The sequence below is a fragment of the Protopterus annectens genome, chromosome 3.part1 (assembly GCF_019279795.1).
Source record: "Protopterus annectens isolate FY-2018-M chromosome 3.part1, PAN1.0, whole genome shotgun sequence".
Lineage (NCBI taxonomy): Eukaryota > Metazoa > Chordata > Ceratodontiformes > Protopteridae > Protopterus > Protopterus annectens.
Genome location: NC_056732.1, coordinates 221731464 through 221744340, shown reverse-complemented (window position 1 = coordinate 221744340; position 12877 = coordinate 221731464). Strand labels below are relative to the sequence as shown.

General features: G+C 43.0%; 1 protein-coding gene across 1 annotated transcript in view; it reads left to right on the top strand.

The window, feature by feature from the left end:
- Positions 1-12877, top strand: part of MRPL3 (mitochondrial ribosomal protein L3) — a 780509-nt gene that overhangs the window by 562092 nt on the left and 205540 nt on the right.

The following is a 12877-nucleotide window of genomic DNA, read 5'->3' as shown; positions in this document are numbered from 1 at the left end:
CCTGTGGGTGATAAACTTCTGATCCCTTTCAGACATCTTTACTTTGAGGACATGCTATCCGTCCGGCATAAGGCCAGGAAGCCTACTACCAAGAGAGCCTACTTATCAAAATGGAAAAGGTTCTTCAGCTGCTGTCTTCAAAGGCAACTAGACTCCTTCCAAGCAGATGTTCCTGTAGTTCTAGCCTACGTGTGTGAGCTCCTAAAATCAGAACTTTCATACTCTTCAGTGAAAGTTCATTTGTTAGCCATTTCAGCCTGCTTACCCATTGATCCATCCCTATTATCGAGATTAGAGGTGAAACTTTTTCTTAAGGGGGTGCTCCACATCAGACCACCAAGGAAACCTCTTCCTCCTCCATGGGACCTGAACTTTGTTCTGGAGAAACTTCCTACTGCCCCTTTTGAACCTATGGCTTCTGCCATTTTAAAGATGTGTACCTGGAAGACTATCTAGTTAGTAGGTCTCATTTAAGCTAGAAGAGTCTCTGAGCTACAAGCACTCATGGCTACTCCACCCTACACTGTCTTTCACATGGACAAGGTTTCTCTTCGTGCTAACCCTTCATTCATGCCCAGTGTGGTCAATGAACTCTCCCTCAAACAATCTATCCATTTTGCCCATCTTCTTCCCCTTGCCACAGAGTGACAGTGCTCCATTCCCTTGATGTTCACAGGCAACTGAGCTTTTATATGGACAAAGACCAAGGACATTAGGAAGTCCAACCAACTCTTTGTATCATTTCACCCCACAGCCCTGGGGAAAGCTGTATCCAAACAGACAGTATCCTCCTGGATATGCAAAACTATAAACTTCTGTTACTACTTCCATGGTAGTGAGTTACCTCGTGCAGTTAAAGCACACTCCACTAGAGCATTGGCCTCTTCAGAGGCTTTTCTCAAAGGCCTGGATATGGCCACTATCTTAGAGGCAGCAACATGCTCTTCTGTACACACTTTCACCAAGCACTGTAAATTGGATAACATCTCCAGAGCCACGGCAGGATTTGCAAAAGCCATCCTCCACAGATTCCTGGAGACTGCTACCTCTTCCTCCATCCTTTTCACTGCTTGAGCTGTGGTACTCTCCCACATGTGAGAATACTGCAACATGAGAATAGAAGGACATAGATTAGTTGTATAAGATCTTACCATAACCATAGATGTCCTTCTCTTCCATGTTGCAGTATTCCTTCCCTCCCTCCTAGCTCCCTAAAGGACCTTTTCTCTGTCTGGATGGCATCCTTCCTGTATCCTTAGACTATTGTCCGAGTGGGCAGTCAGTTCTGAGGTCCGTATGTGCGGACGTCGCATTTATGGCTGACAGTTTATGGCCCTGCTTGTGATATCCCATGCAGCTGACAGCAACCAGGCTTAAGCTTTGGTAGAGGAGCTGGACGTTCAGGTCACCTGAAGCGGAGAATCCCACATGTGAGAATACTGCAAGATGGAAGAGAAAGACATCTATGGTTAAGCTAAAGTTTTACACAACTAATCTATACGTTCATATGTAGGCTATTTCATTGTTGCAAGATAATTCTGCACTTGTGCTTGCCCTAGTGATAAACGAGCGGATTTTTAACTTGCTAATGCTTATGTGCAACAGTTCTATAAATATTAAGGATTCCTTGTTTACAAATGAGTACAAAGTGTTAAGTGCTTGCCTGTGTGATTAGTGAGCAGACCTCTTAAAAAAAAAAAAAAAAGGTTTCCAAAACCATAAAAGCATTTCTGTAACTGCTTTTAAGGTTACTGAGTGATCAACTCGATTAATTTGCTTGATGTTTGCCAGAGTGTTAATGAGCTCAAGATCAACATAATTGTAGCATCTGTGCATCAGTTTCGTTCAGCTGTTAGTATGCTTGAGTGTTAAATGAGCAGAAAATATGCCTCAGTATTGCATTTTGTTCTGCACATTATTTTTTAACTGTTCTTAGCTCTGGTTTGTCCTTTTTACTGCACTGTTAAGTATCATTTGAAGTTTCAGTTTGATAGTAAGTAATTGTACTTTTTCTTCTAAACAGCATTCTGTTGACCTATTTGTCCACTTGTTCTAACCTACTTTATATTTGCCCTTTGTATTGTAAAATACTCTTATCTGACCACTGCTGTTTCTTTATCTACACTGATTCCTTGTAATTTGCTGTTCACTTTCACTTACTGGGTGTGATTGACTAGTATATTCCTATTTCTCTTTTCTCTTATTCTTCTTCCTAGCTCCCCTACTCTGATTTATTTATTTTACAGACCCTGAACTCACTCCTGCACTAGCATTTTTCCTGAGCAGGAGCCCTAGACATCTTAACCCCTACTGCAGGAAGCAGTACAAAGAAATCGCCACTAAAACAAGTAGACAAACAAACTAAACCGGTTGCAATGAAGCTTTTCTAACAACAGACTGAATGTATGTTTAATAACCATTTTTTTTGTGTATAGTTTGCAAAACTTCTATGTTTGAAGAGCTAGTTATGGCTGCTTGCGGCTTGCATACTAACTGGGTTGCTATGACTTAGTTTTCCCCCTTAACCCCTAACACCTGGGTTTCTCAACCTCTACTGCATTGCACGTTACAAAAGAAAAAAAAATACAAAGAAATCGTATCAGCTAGTCATTATGTGGAGCCAAATCTGTCCCATTTGGTATTTCTGTTACATGCTGCCTAAGTCCTACACTGATCCTGTCTGGGGTGGCTGATTGGTTCAGTAGTTTTTCCTAGTGGTCCACCTCATGGTTCTTCCCACTTCACTCGGACTTGCTCTGTTCCTCAACCTGCCTCAAATCCTACCCACCCCCACTACTTTTACACTTATACTTAGGCTCCACCCTACCTTCTGTCTACCACTCACAACCTCCCTCCAATCTCCCTGTTAAACCAGTCACTACCACAGTCACCCTTACAACTCACGCCACACCTAAATATCATAAACTCCTACCTACCCCACCCTTTTTCCCCACTCATTAAGTAGCTCACTCCATGCTAGCTCTCAAACATGTACCACTACACCACAGTTAACTGATACATATGCCTACTCCAACCCCCAAATACACCATTATAGCTTCCAGAATATCTCCCCTCAACTGTTCCCATACAACTTACCCTGTTAATTAGTCCCTAAATTCCTGGACTCTGCACATAGCAGAACCAGTCTAATCCCTTATACAGCCACCCTCTCCAATAAAATGAACAAAATATACTCCTATCTAATCTCTCTACTATCACAATGCAGTGACATCCGCCCTAACCCTGGCCCCACACTAATCATCCCTACAAGTCTCCCCATAAAAAGTTAGACTTTTGACCCTCAATATCAGAAGCATAGGTAACAAAATATACCCCCTGTATGCCTTGATAGATCAGTACAAGCCCAACATACTAGCCCTCACTGAAACCTGGCTAAAGTCTGACATACCACACACTGAATTCCTACCTTCCAGTTACAGCTTGCTCAGGTCTGTTAGAATCCAAGGAAAGGTGGAGGCTTAGCTTTACTCTCTTCTAGCAACCTTAATGTCACACCATACTTGAATGATAACCCTACTTTTCCATTAGAAGAACTACTGATGTCCTTCCTAAACTTTTAAGAATACAAAGAGAATCCGCATAACTGTTCCCTACACCCCCCCCCCAGATAACACCCCTGTTCTAAATGAAATGCTCTCCTGTACCACCCAAACATTTCAACAGAAAACTATAATTTTAGGAGACACCAACATAAACTGGCAAAACTATCTCATCCCAGCTACCTACTAACAGCATCAGGCTATATGTTTTTTTTCAACTAATCTCCAGCCCTACTAGGTACAACAAACGATGTACTCAACATTCCACCGTAGACTGGATCCTGGTAACACACACTTCTAACTTCACCAATGCTGGTACATATCCAAACACCCTTAATGACCACCTACCTGCCTTTGCCACTCGAGTAAACACTCACCCTGCAAAAACTCACACCCTAAAATCAGCTCGTAATCTCTCTGACTTTTCTAATGACAGGTTTAATGACCTACTACGCAAAATATGCTGGTCTCCACTAAAGGTACTGCCAGTAGATGAGGCAGTGCACTACTTCAATAACTGCTTCCTAAAACTGCTAGATACAGTTGCTCCAATTCGAACCAAAAGATTCAAAAACAATCCCATGCCATGGCTAACTAAGGAATGTAAAAACTTAATGAAAAAAAGGGATGCAACCTGGGCTCTATGGAAACAAAGTTGTTGTTGTTTGTCTTTCGGCTTTTCCCGGTTAGGGGTCGCCACAGCGGAACTCCAGTCCGCTAATGATTGGCAGTAGATTTTCACGAACACTGAGGTGCCAGCTCGACGTCCAACCTTCAATGAAGGCACGCCCATTTACGCATGTCTTTCGAATACCACCCAACCATGGGGAGGACATGCAGACTCCACACAGAAGGCACTCCCCGCACTCCAGCTGAGAATCGAATGGGAGAACCTCTTGCTGTGAGGCAACAATGCTACCGCTGCACCACCACAGCTAATAAAGAAAAAAAAATCTAATTACATTTAAGCAGCTATGTAGCCAAGCTAAAAAAAATAGTTGCCAAAGACAAACAGCTATACTATAGTCAGCTACAACAGAAGCACAAAACTAATTCAAACAAATTCTGGTCCAGTATCGCAACTCTTTTCTACTCTAAAACAAAAAGGAATTCAAGTTTTCACGAAGTGCCCCTCCCTCTCAAATTCCTGAGGACTTTAACATCTACTTCATAAAATCAGTAACTGATCTTGTCAATAAAACCTCCAATTCCTGCCACTCTTCCTTTTTGTCTGACCTTAGTACTGTCCATTCATCTGAGCCAGACCCTTCTCACCTCCATACCCCTATCACACTGAATCACCTTCTGAGAACCTTCCCACTTTCGCTCTTCAACCAATGCCTACAAGCCTCATAAGAAGATTACTGCACAAACTCAAACCCTGCTCTACCTCCACTCGCAACCTCTCTCCTACATACCTAAATTTAGCAGCTGACTCCATAGTATACCCAGTCAGCATCCTGATCAGTCAATCTATATCTGAATCCATAGTACCTAGCATCTGGGAAAAGTCCCATATTATCCCCATTCACAAAGGATGTAACTCCACTGAACTTACAGACTTTTGACCCATACCCATACTTTCTCCCATCTCTAAAATACTGGAAAAATGTATTCATCTTCAACTCATGAATTACTTACAGTATAACAACCTCCTTACAAACACACAGCATGGTTTTCATCCTGGCCACAGCACAACTACAGCCATCCTAACCTTCACAGACTTTGTAAACAGAGCTAGAGACTCAGGTTGCTGTGTATCTGCACTATTTCTTTACCTCTCAAAGGCATTAGATACTGTGTCTCACTCTTTACTCTTGAACAAGCTCTCTAACCTAGGAATTACCCCTTCTACACTAAATTGGTTCCACAGTTACTTACACAATCAAACAATCTGTAAAATGTTATCGCTCCCTTTCTAGCAAATCCCACTGGAGTCCCACAGAGATGCATCCTAGGACCCCCTTCTTTTTAATATTTTTACTAATGACGTTTGTAGAGCATCTACCAATGGAACACTCATCCAATATGCTGATGATTCCACAATAATCTGTACCTCTAACACACTACCCCAGCTTCTCTCTGATACTCAGCAAAGTCTCTGCTCTTGAATCCTAGCTTACCAACTGCCAGCTATTCCTCAACCAAAACAAAAAGTAAACTGCTTCTTTTTCAGCCAAAAAACTGTACTACTAATCTAAACAACTTCAAAGTTTTCTCTGCTGATACCGCCACCATTGAAATTGTCCACCACACCAAGTTACTGGGTGTAGTCATTGACGATCACCTTCGGTTCGGTCTTCACATTCAACAAAACATAAAAGCCACCAGAAACTTTGCACACTTTACAGAAACAAACACACTAACCTCTTCTTCCAAAACCACCCTTGCCAAAACCTTTCCTTCTACCCTCCCTGCTTTACAGCACTCCAGTACTTACCAATTTACAGAGGTCCTCTAGATCCAAAATGGAACAGTGCTGTAATAAAGTGGCCATGTTTGCCACCAACTCAAAAACTAGAACCTATCATTGTCTGTCACAAAAAAAAACTAAACTGGCTAGAATTCCCCAACTACCTAGTATATACCAGACTTCTAACACTCCATAACAAAACCCTAGCCTGCCCAGCACTAAATAACATAATTACACCTTACAACCCAAACAGAACACTTAGGTCTGCAGATAAAGAGCTTCTCTCAACCCTTTAAGACAGCTGGACAAAGTCTCTACTCCTACTATGTTGCAAAAGCATGGAACTCGCTTCCACTTACTGAGAGGAGTACTGCTAACCCCCCTGCCTTTAAAACTGTACTGAAACAATATATGTTCAACTCCTGGCTGTGCCCTTGCTCTGATCCAGGTTAACTTCTTCTCCAACTCAGACCAGACTGCAACTCTAGTTGACTCTCTCCATCCGTAACTCTAATTTCTCTGTATCATTTACTTTCATATCTTTATCAGCTACTTGAATAGTTACCATCTGCCTCACATCAATGTACCTGCTTACTTGAACTCAGGTAATTTGTTGCTATCTGTATAAAATTTTATTTTTTTACATTTCTGCATGTACTTGTAACTCATGCAATTTTTATGTTGTATGTATAAAGTTTGTACATGTCCGTATGTAACTCATGCAGTTTGTATGTAATCTGTATTAGGTTCATACATGTCTATATGTAACTGGAGCTTTCCTACCTGGGCTTGTGCTGAAAATGGGTTCATACTGGCCCAGTCGGGATCTTCCCAGTAAACAAATGTCAAATGTTTTTATTTTTATGTGTTTATTTAACATTTGTTTGCTGGGAAACTCCGACTTGGAATAAAGCCAATTTTTAGTGGAGGCCTGGGGAGAAACGCTCCAGATGCATGTCTTTGTAATCTGGACAGACACCAGAGTACCCAGAGAAAACCCCCTCAACTGCAGGGAGGATATGCAGACTCTTCACAGAAGGCACTCCAGGCGAGAATTGAACCGAAGAACTCAGTATACTATTCTCCACAGATACATTCTTGACGTTGGATTTCTGGCTTTTTATTGTCAGATTTTTAGTGTTAGCTATTCAGCCTTTGTTCATGGCTTTGCATAGTTGCACCATGAGTGGCAAGACCCCTGTCTTTAAAAGGTGTAGTGCCTGCAAGCACAAAATCCCTCCCCCCAAGACCCACATGCCTTTGCCTTGTGTATCTGTTATTTGAAGGTAAACCACCGTGTGACATAATGTGGGTGCTGTGCATCCTAAAGAGCCAGGTCTCTGTTTGAAGGAACAAACTTGTACTCAAGGGTCTCTTTTCTACCCAAGTGGGAGATTCAATCACTTCAGCATCAGTGTCTGCTTCTCCTACAGCTAAGAAGCCAGGAGACAATCCCAAGGGTTCTAAAAAGAAAGGTAAGGAGAGGGGTGGGGACAGAAACAAGTTAAAAGAGAAACCAAGAAAACTAGAAAGAGATCTCCAGCCTCGTCTGGCCCTTCTAGTCCAGCACCAAAGACACTGCACCAGTTGGAGCCGGTGACAGTATAGGAACAGATTTGGATCCATTTGCCTTCATCTTTGTAATTTTTCTCTGGAGTGAGACAGTCCTTGGCTGCAGTCTCTTACCTTCCAAGAAAGGTTGACCCACCTTTCTTCAGGCCACCCACCATGGCATCTTCCTTCAGGTCCTATAAATTGTTGAGAAGCCATACGAAAGCCGAATTTGACAGGGTGATGCTTTCAAAGCATTTAAGAGGGTTCTCTCCAGGTCAAGAGAAGAAGGTGTCTCACATACACTCGGGTTGTCTAGACTCCCTGTGGATCCTGTTGCTCCTCCTTCAGCTCATCCTGTCAGACAGGGACAGATAACTACTGTAAGCCTTGAGAGATCTTACCTGCCAAGTTCTTCCTCTGGTTCCAAACATCTGTGAAGCCTCCTACCAGAGAAGATCTTAGGAAATGGACTTGCTATAGGAGACATCTGGACTCCCCTCAGGACTGGCTCACTGAAGTTACCGACTTTGAGGAAAGGGGTAAGGTCCCCAAGACCACCTGTAAAAGATGCTTCCTTTGAAAACCTTCTCAAACTAATGACATTGAAAGTGGGTGGTTGATCTGCCAAAGCCCCCTCCCAAGAGGAGTCTGTATTCCTTAAGGCTTTTGTGCTTACATATCTACATCCTGGGTGGTTCTGCCCACTGATGAGCTGATTAATTTGGTCTCTCAGCAGGGTTGGAGCAAGGGTCCCACTGTAGATGACATAGTGGTTGCAGCAGTCACAAAAAAGGAGCTTTCCTAGAAAAGCACCTGTCTTCGTCCAACAGGGAGTCCAGCGTGCTAGGCAAATTTGGGAAGCAGTCTTACTCTTCCATGATGATTGCTCTTCGCATGGTGAATTACCTAAACTATATGACTCGTTTCCAGAGGGACTTCACCAAGGAGCTCTCCAAGTCCCTCTTGGGTAACATGCCTGCAGATAGTCAGAAAACTCTGGAATCTCAGCTGTCTGCCCTTCAATCAGTGTCCAGCCTGTCCATGTGACTGCTCTTCTGGTTCCCCTGTACTTGTTTATGTACCACATGACTATGGTGTTGTCTGTGAAGTGAACATTAGAAACGAACCTGGTCTCCAAATATGGGAAAAGATGAGGCCCCCTCATCTCCCGTTCATGCTCCTTTAGTAATTTTGGCTGCCATCTGCCCTGTACTCGGTGTGTCCCTCTCCAGGCCCACCATGCCTCACCCATGCATGTACATTTCCTGAACTGGCACTGATGGGGCTGGAAGGAAGTCATAGGTCGAGTTTCTCTTGGTTTTTCCACTACGATAGTTTTTTTCCTGAGACAAGGTAATAAAGTAATTACTTGTGTCTAAAGGGAGAAAGTGCTGGGACGTAACTGTTTTCAGGTACCAGTGGATGTCCTTCATACGCAGTCAGGCTAGGAGTACTGGGATAGTTGCTGCTATGAATCCCAGGGCCCTTAGTCTCTCCCTGGCTGAGGGAGGCAAGGTTGTGAAAGTAACCTGTGAGGCTCTGCACTTTTTTCCTGAAGCAGACAGGCCTGCATCCTTTCAGTGTACAGTCTGCAGCTCAGGAAAAAATAGGTCCTGAGCTGGCTGCAGTTGATCATGAAACCCAACTTTGAGAGAAGTTTGAAGGTAAATCTGAGGTGTTGCAGAAGTACCTATGGTGAGGAGGCTTGGATTAACAAGTCGTCTAAGTAGGGAAAAATCTGCATTCCCAGGGTTCAACAGAAGGCAATCGCTGGTGCCAGACAATTTGTGAAAACTCCTGGGGCTTTGGAAAGCCAAAACAGCAAAGCAGAAAACTGAAAGTGAGATGACACAGTACAAAACCTGAGGAACCTTCTGTAAAGGGGGGGGGGGGTGTTGAATTAGTATATGAAGTTTAGCATGCTTTAGGTCAAGAGGTGCTAGAAAAGTCTGATGCAGAATGAATGGTAGCAGAGAGTACAGTTAGAGAATTTTGAAGGTTGGCACCTTTAGAAAAGCATTTACTAATGAGAGAGATCCAGCTTGGGTTTCCATTGCCCTTCTTTCTTTGGTACTACGAAGATTTTGGAGTAAAAGCTGTTTCCATCAAATTCTTGTGGCATTAGTTATATTGTGTGTTGTGCATGTAATTCCTGTAGGGTAGGAGGAAGTAGATCTGGTTGTGGGGAGGGGGCTCATACCATTTAGAGGAGAGATTGCCACCTGAAACATGACATAGCCTTTTTTTTTTTTTTTTTAATAATAATAGAAAGCAACCATTTCTCTGTGGTAATCTCTTCACAGGTGGAGACTGACTGGGTCAGCCTTTTTGAAAGGGGTAGAGAGAGAGGCTTGTAGATAGTCAGAGATTTGTCACTGAAGGGAGGCCTCTCAGAAGAGGAATCTCTGTGGTTTCTGTGAGAATCCCTTTCTGGGGGGCCTTCCTATGTTTATGGCTGAGTCTAAAAACCTCTTCTGACAAAAGGGGTATTTTTGGTTGGATAATTCCTCTAGTCTAGTACCTAGATACTGAGGTTAGTGAAGCTGTCTGCAGCCCTTAATGGTTTTTCCATGTTCTTGGAGGGTTTTGAAAAGATTGGCTGCCTGGGATCAAAACTGGATTTTATCTAAAGGTGAATCTGTAATTTCTGCTTTAAAGCCTACAAGTATTTGTTGATTCTGCAGCCATGCACACCTGTGGATGACAGAGCCAGTAGCAGCTGCTCAGGACAAGGCCTCTACAACATCTTAACTACATTTAATGCTGCCGCTGGCCACTTGTGTAGCCTAATTAAGGACAGCATTTGTTGTTTAGAATTGGTTCCTTCTGAACTCACCACTACCTTGTTTAAGGAATTGAGGATGAATGTCAAATACTTTGTCATTTGGGTTTTGCTAACTAATAGTCCTGTATGCTAAAGTAGACAAGATATAATCCTTTTTATCCCACCTATCCAAAGAGCTGCTAACTCTCTGAAGGGGGGCATTGGCATTAGGAAGGAGCTCATAAGGTTTAGCAGAAGAGAGAGAGAGACTGCATAGGGGTCTGGCATAGGATTTTTAAACAAAAATTTAGGGTCATCTGGGATTTTTTAAAAGTCTGTCTGGCCTATTGAGGGGCTTAGGGCTGTGAGCCAGGGTCAGCACAGGTGGCATGAAAGGCATCTGAGAAAGCTTCAAGTACAGTAGGAACTGGAGAAGGGGCTGGAGTGCTCATTTCCAAGAGGTTGGAAAAACTTTACTAGATCTCTGTAATCTTCCTAGCCTCCCACTTAAAATGCTTCATTATTTTAATTTTGTCTCTCCAAAAGAAACTTCCTGCACATAGGAGGGAGGAGAAAGAGAATCTCTAAGGTCAACTCCTTTTATTATTGTCTGTATGGCAGGTCTTTGCTGTTATACTTGAGCTCATTATACAAGGGTGGTAGCATTCTCTGGGGCCTTCTATAAAGCGGTGGATGCCAGGGCCATACTGGAAGCTGCCACCTGGTCTTCTGAATGCACCTTCACTAAAACTGCGGGATTAAAGCCTTTTCAAGGTCCAGAGCTCCCTTTCAGGCCTGTTGGACAGTCCAACAACTTACTAACCAACCACCTTTATGTTCCCTTCAACTGTATGAATCCCCTATTGATTAGGAATACTGCAACGCTGATTTCAGTCAGGACATAGTACAGTTGTGCAAGAACTTCTCATAACAGTAGGTGTCCTACTGATTGCTGTAGCAGTATTCTGTCCCTCCCTCCTTCACCTCTGCAATTCATTTTCTACTGCCTGTCTGTATCTGTTCTCCCTCTGTCCCTATTCTGTGGATAGCATCCTAGAACCAAGGGAGCTTCCTTGCCACTTCATACTTTAACTCTCCTAGATGATCAGTCTCTCTCAGGGTCTTCTGTCTGCTGGCTTAGAGATGGTCTGAGGAAATATACTCATACATCCACCTGTATATCCCTGTGCTTACAAGTTGAGGTCACACATCAGACATACAGTCCTGGGAAGGTAAAGATATGATGTTGTCAGTCTTCATCGTTATCCTTGACATATGGGTTTGGTTCCGATATCAGAACCAACTCAGCCGTTACTACAGCTCGCACCAGCTAAAAACTCTCAAGCTTCACCTCTAACCACAGTCCCTCTCTCCCAGTTACATCAGATCTCATTTGCTGCTTGTCCGGACAGTCGGATTTTGACAGAGCTCTCAAGTTTCCTTTTTTACTTAGGTAATATTTTCTTATTTCTTTGAGTTTTTCCTCTGCTTTTTCTGTCTGTTGTTCCTCTACCCATTAGCTACCGTTTTCCTCTTTCTCTCATACACGATTGTGTTGATTACTATTATTGTAGATAGCGTCTGTCCGTACACCTTGGTGTACTTCTTAAACTATCATTGTTGATAGTTTCCTTTCCTTTCCTCTCAACACAAAAAAAAATAAATCTTTTTTCTGTCCTCCTCAATTTTCTACCTTTTCCATGTGTGAGTGTCTGCCTTCCAGCCTGGGTTTTTCTGATGGCTGAGAAAGCTAAGGCCCCTTCTGGTTTTAAAATAATGCCAGAAGTGCAGCCACAAGATCCCCTCTTCAGATTTGCACTTTCTTTGTGTATATTGCTTGGGTCCTGTGCATTTTTTGAAGGACTGCAGTATTTGTCACGGGTTCAGTCATTGAGCCCTTATTGAGAGAAGTAATAAACTTAAAGGGTTTGATCCCTTCTGCCTTTGGTAAAGCAATATCTGCAGCAGACAAGAATAAGACAGATACATATTCCCCTTCATCCTAATCTTCCTTGGAGAAGGGTAAAAAGAGGAGATTGTCTGTTCTGACTTCTCTGTCAGCACAGAAATCCAAGAAAGTGAAATTGTCTGTTCCGAAAGGATCCTTGGAACTGAAGGTCTCTAGGTCTAAATCCTTGATTATGACAACTTCCCCAGCACCTACCACTATCACAACACCTTCGATGTCAGAGACCCCGGTGCAGAACATTTTAACTGCTTCTACTTTGACAGCACCAACTATGTTGGCGCCGACCTTTGAAACTGATCCAAAGGAGTTTTTACCTAGTACTATTTACTCCCCATCTATTAACCCTTTTGTGGCAGAGCTTCCAGAAGTTTTTTCTCCAGAGACCAAAGTCTCCCACCATGTCATTGATCTGTTCTACCAAAAGTCTTTCAGAGCTCGATGTGGAGAGACTCTTGTATAAAATTTGTGGGTGAGAGGACTTACAGGACGCCCTTTGGCTCCAACCCATTTGGGTCCAGGAACCAAGCCTTCTTTCCCACCCATTAACCTCTCCTCCTCTGATCTCCTCTAAAGCTTCAGAGTTTACAGTTCTGAATCTTCTGGCACTGACTGTATGG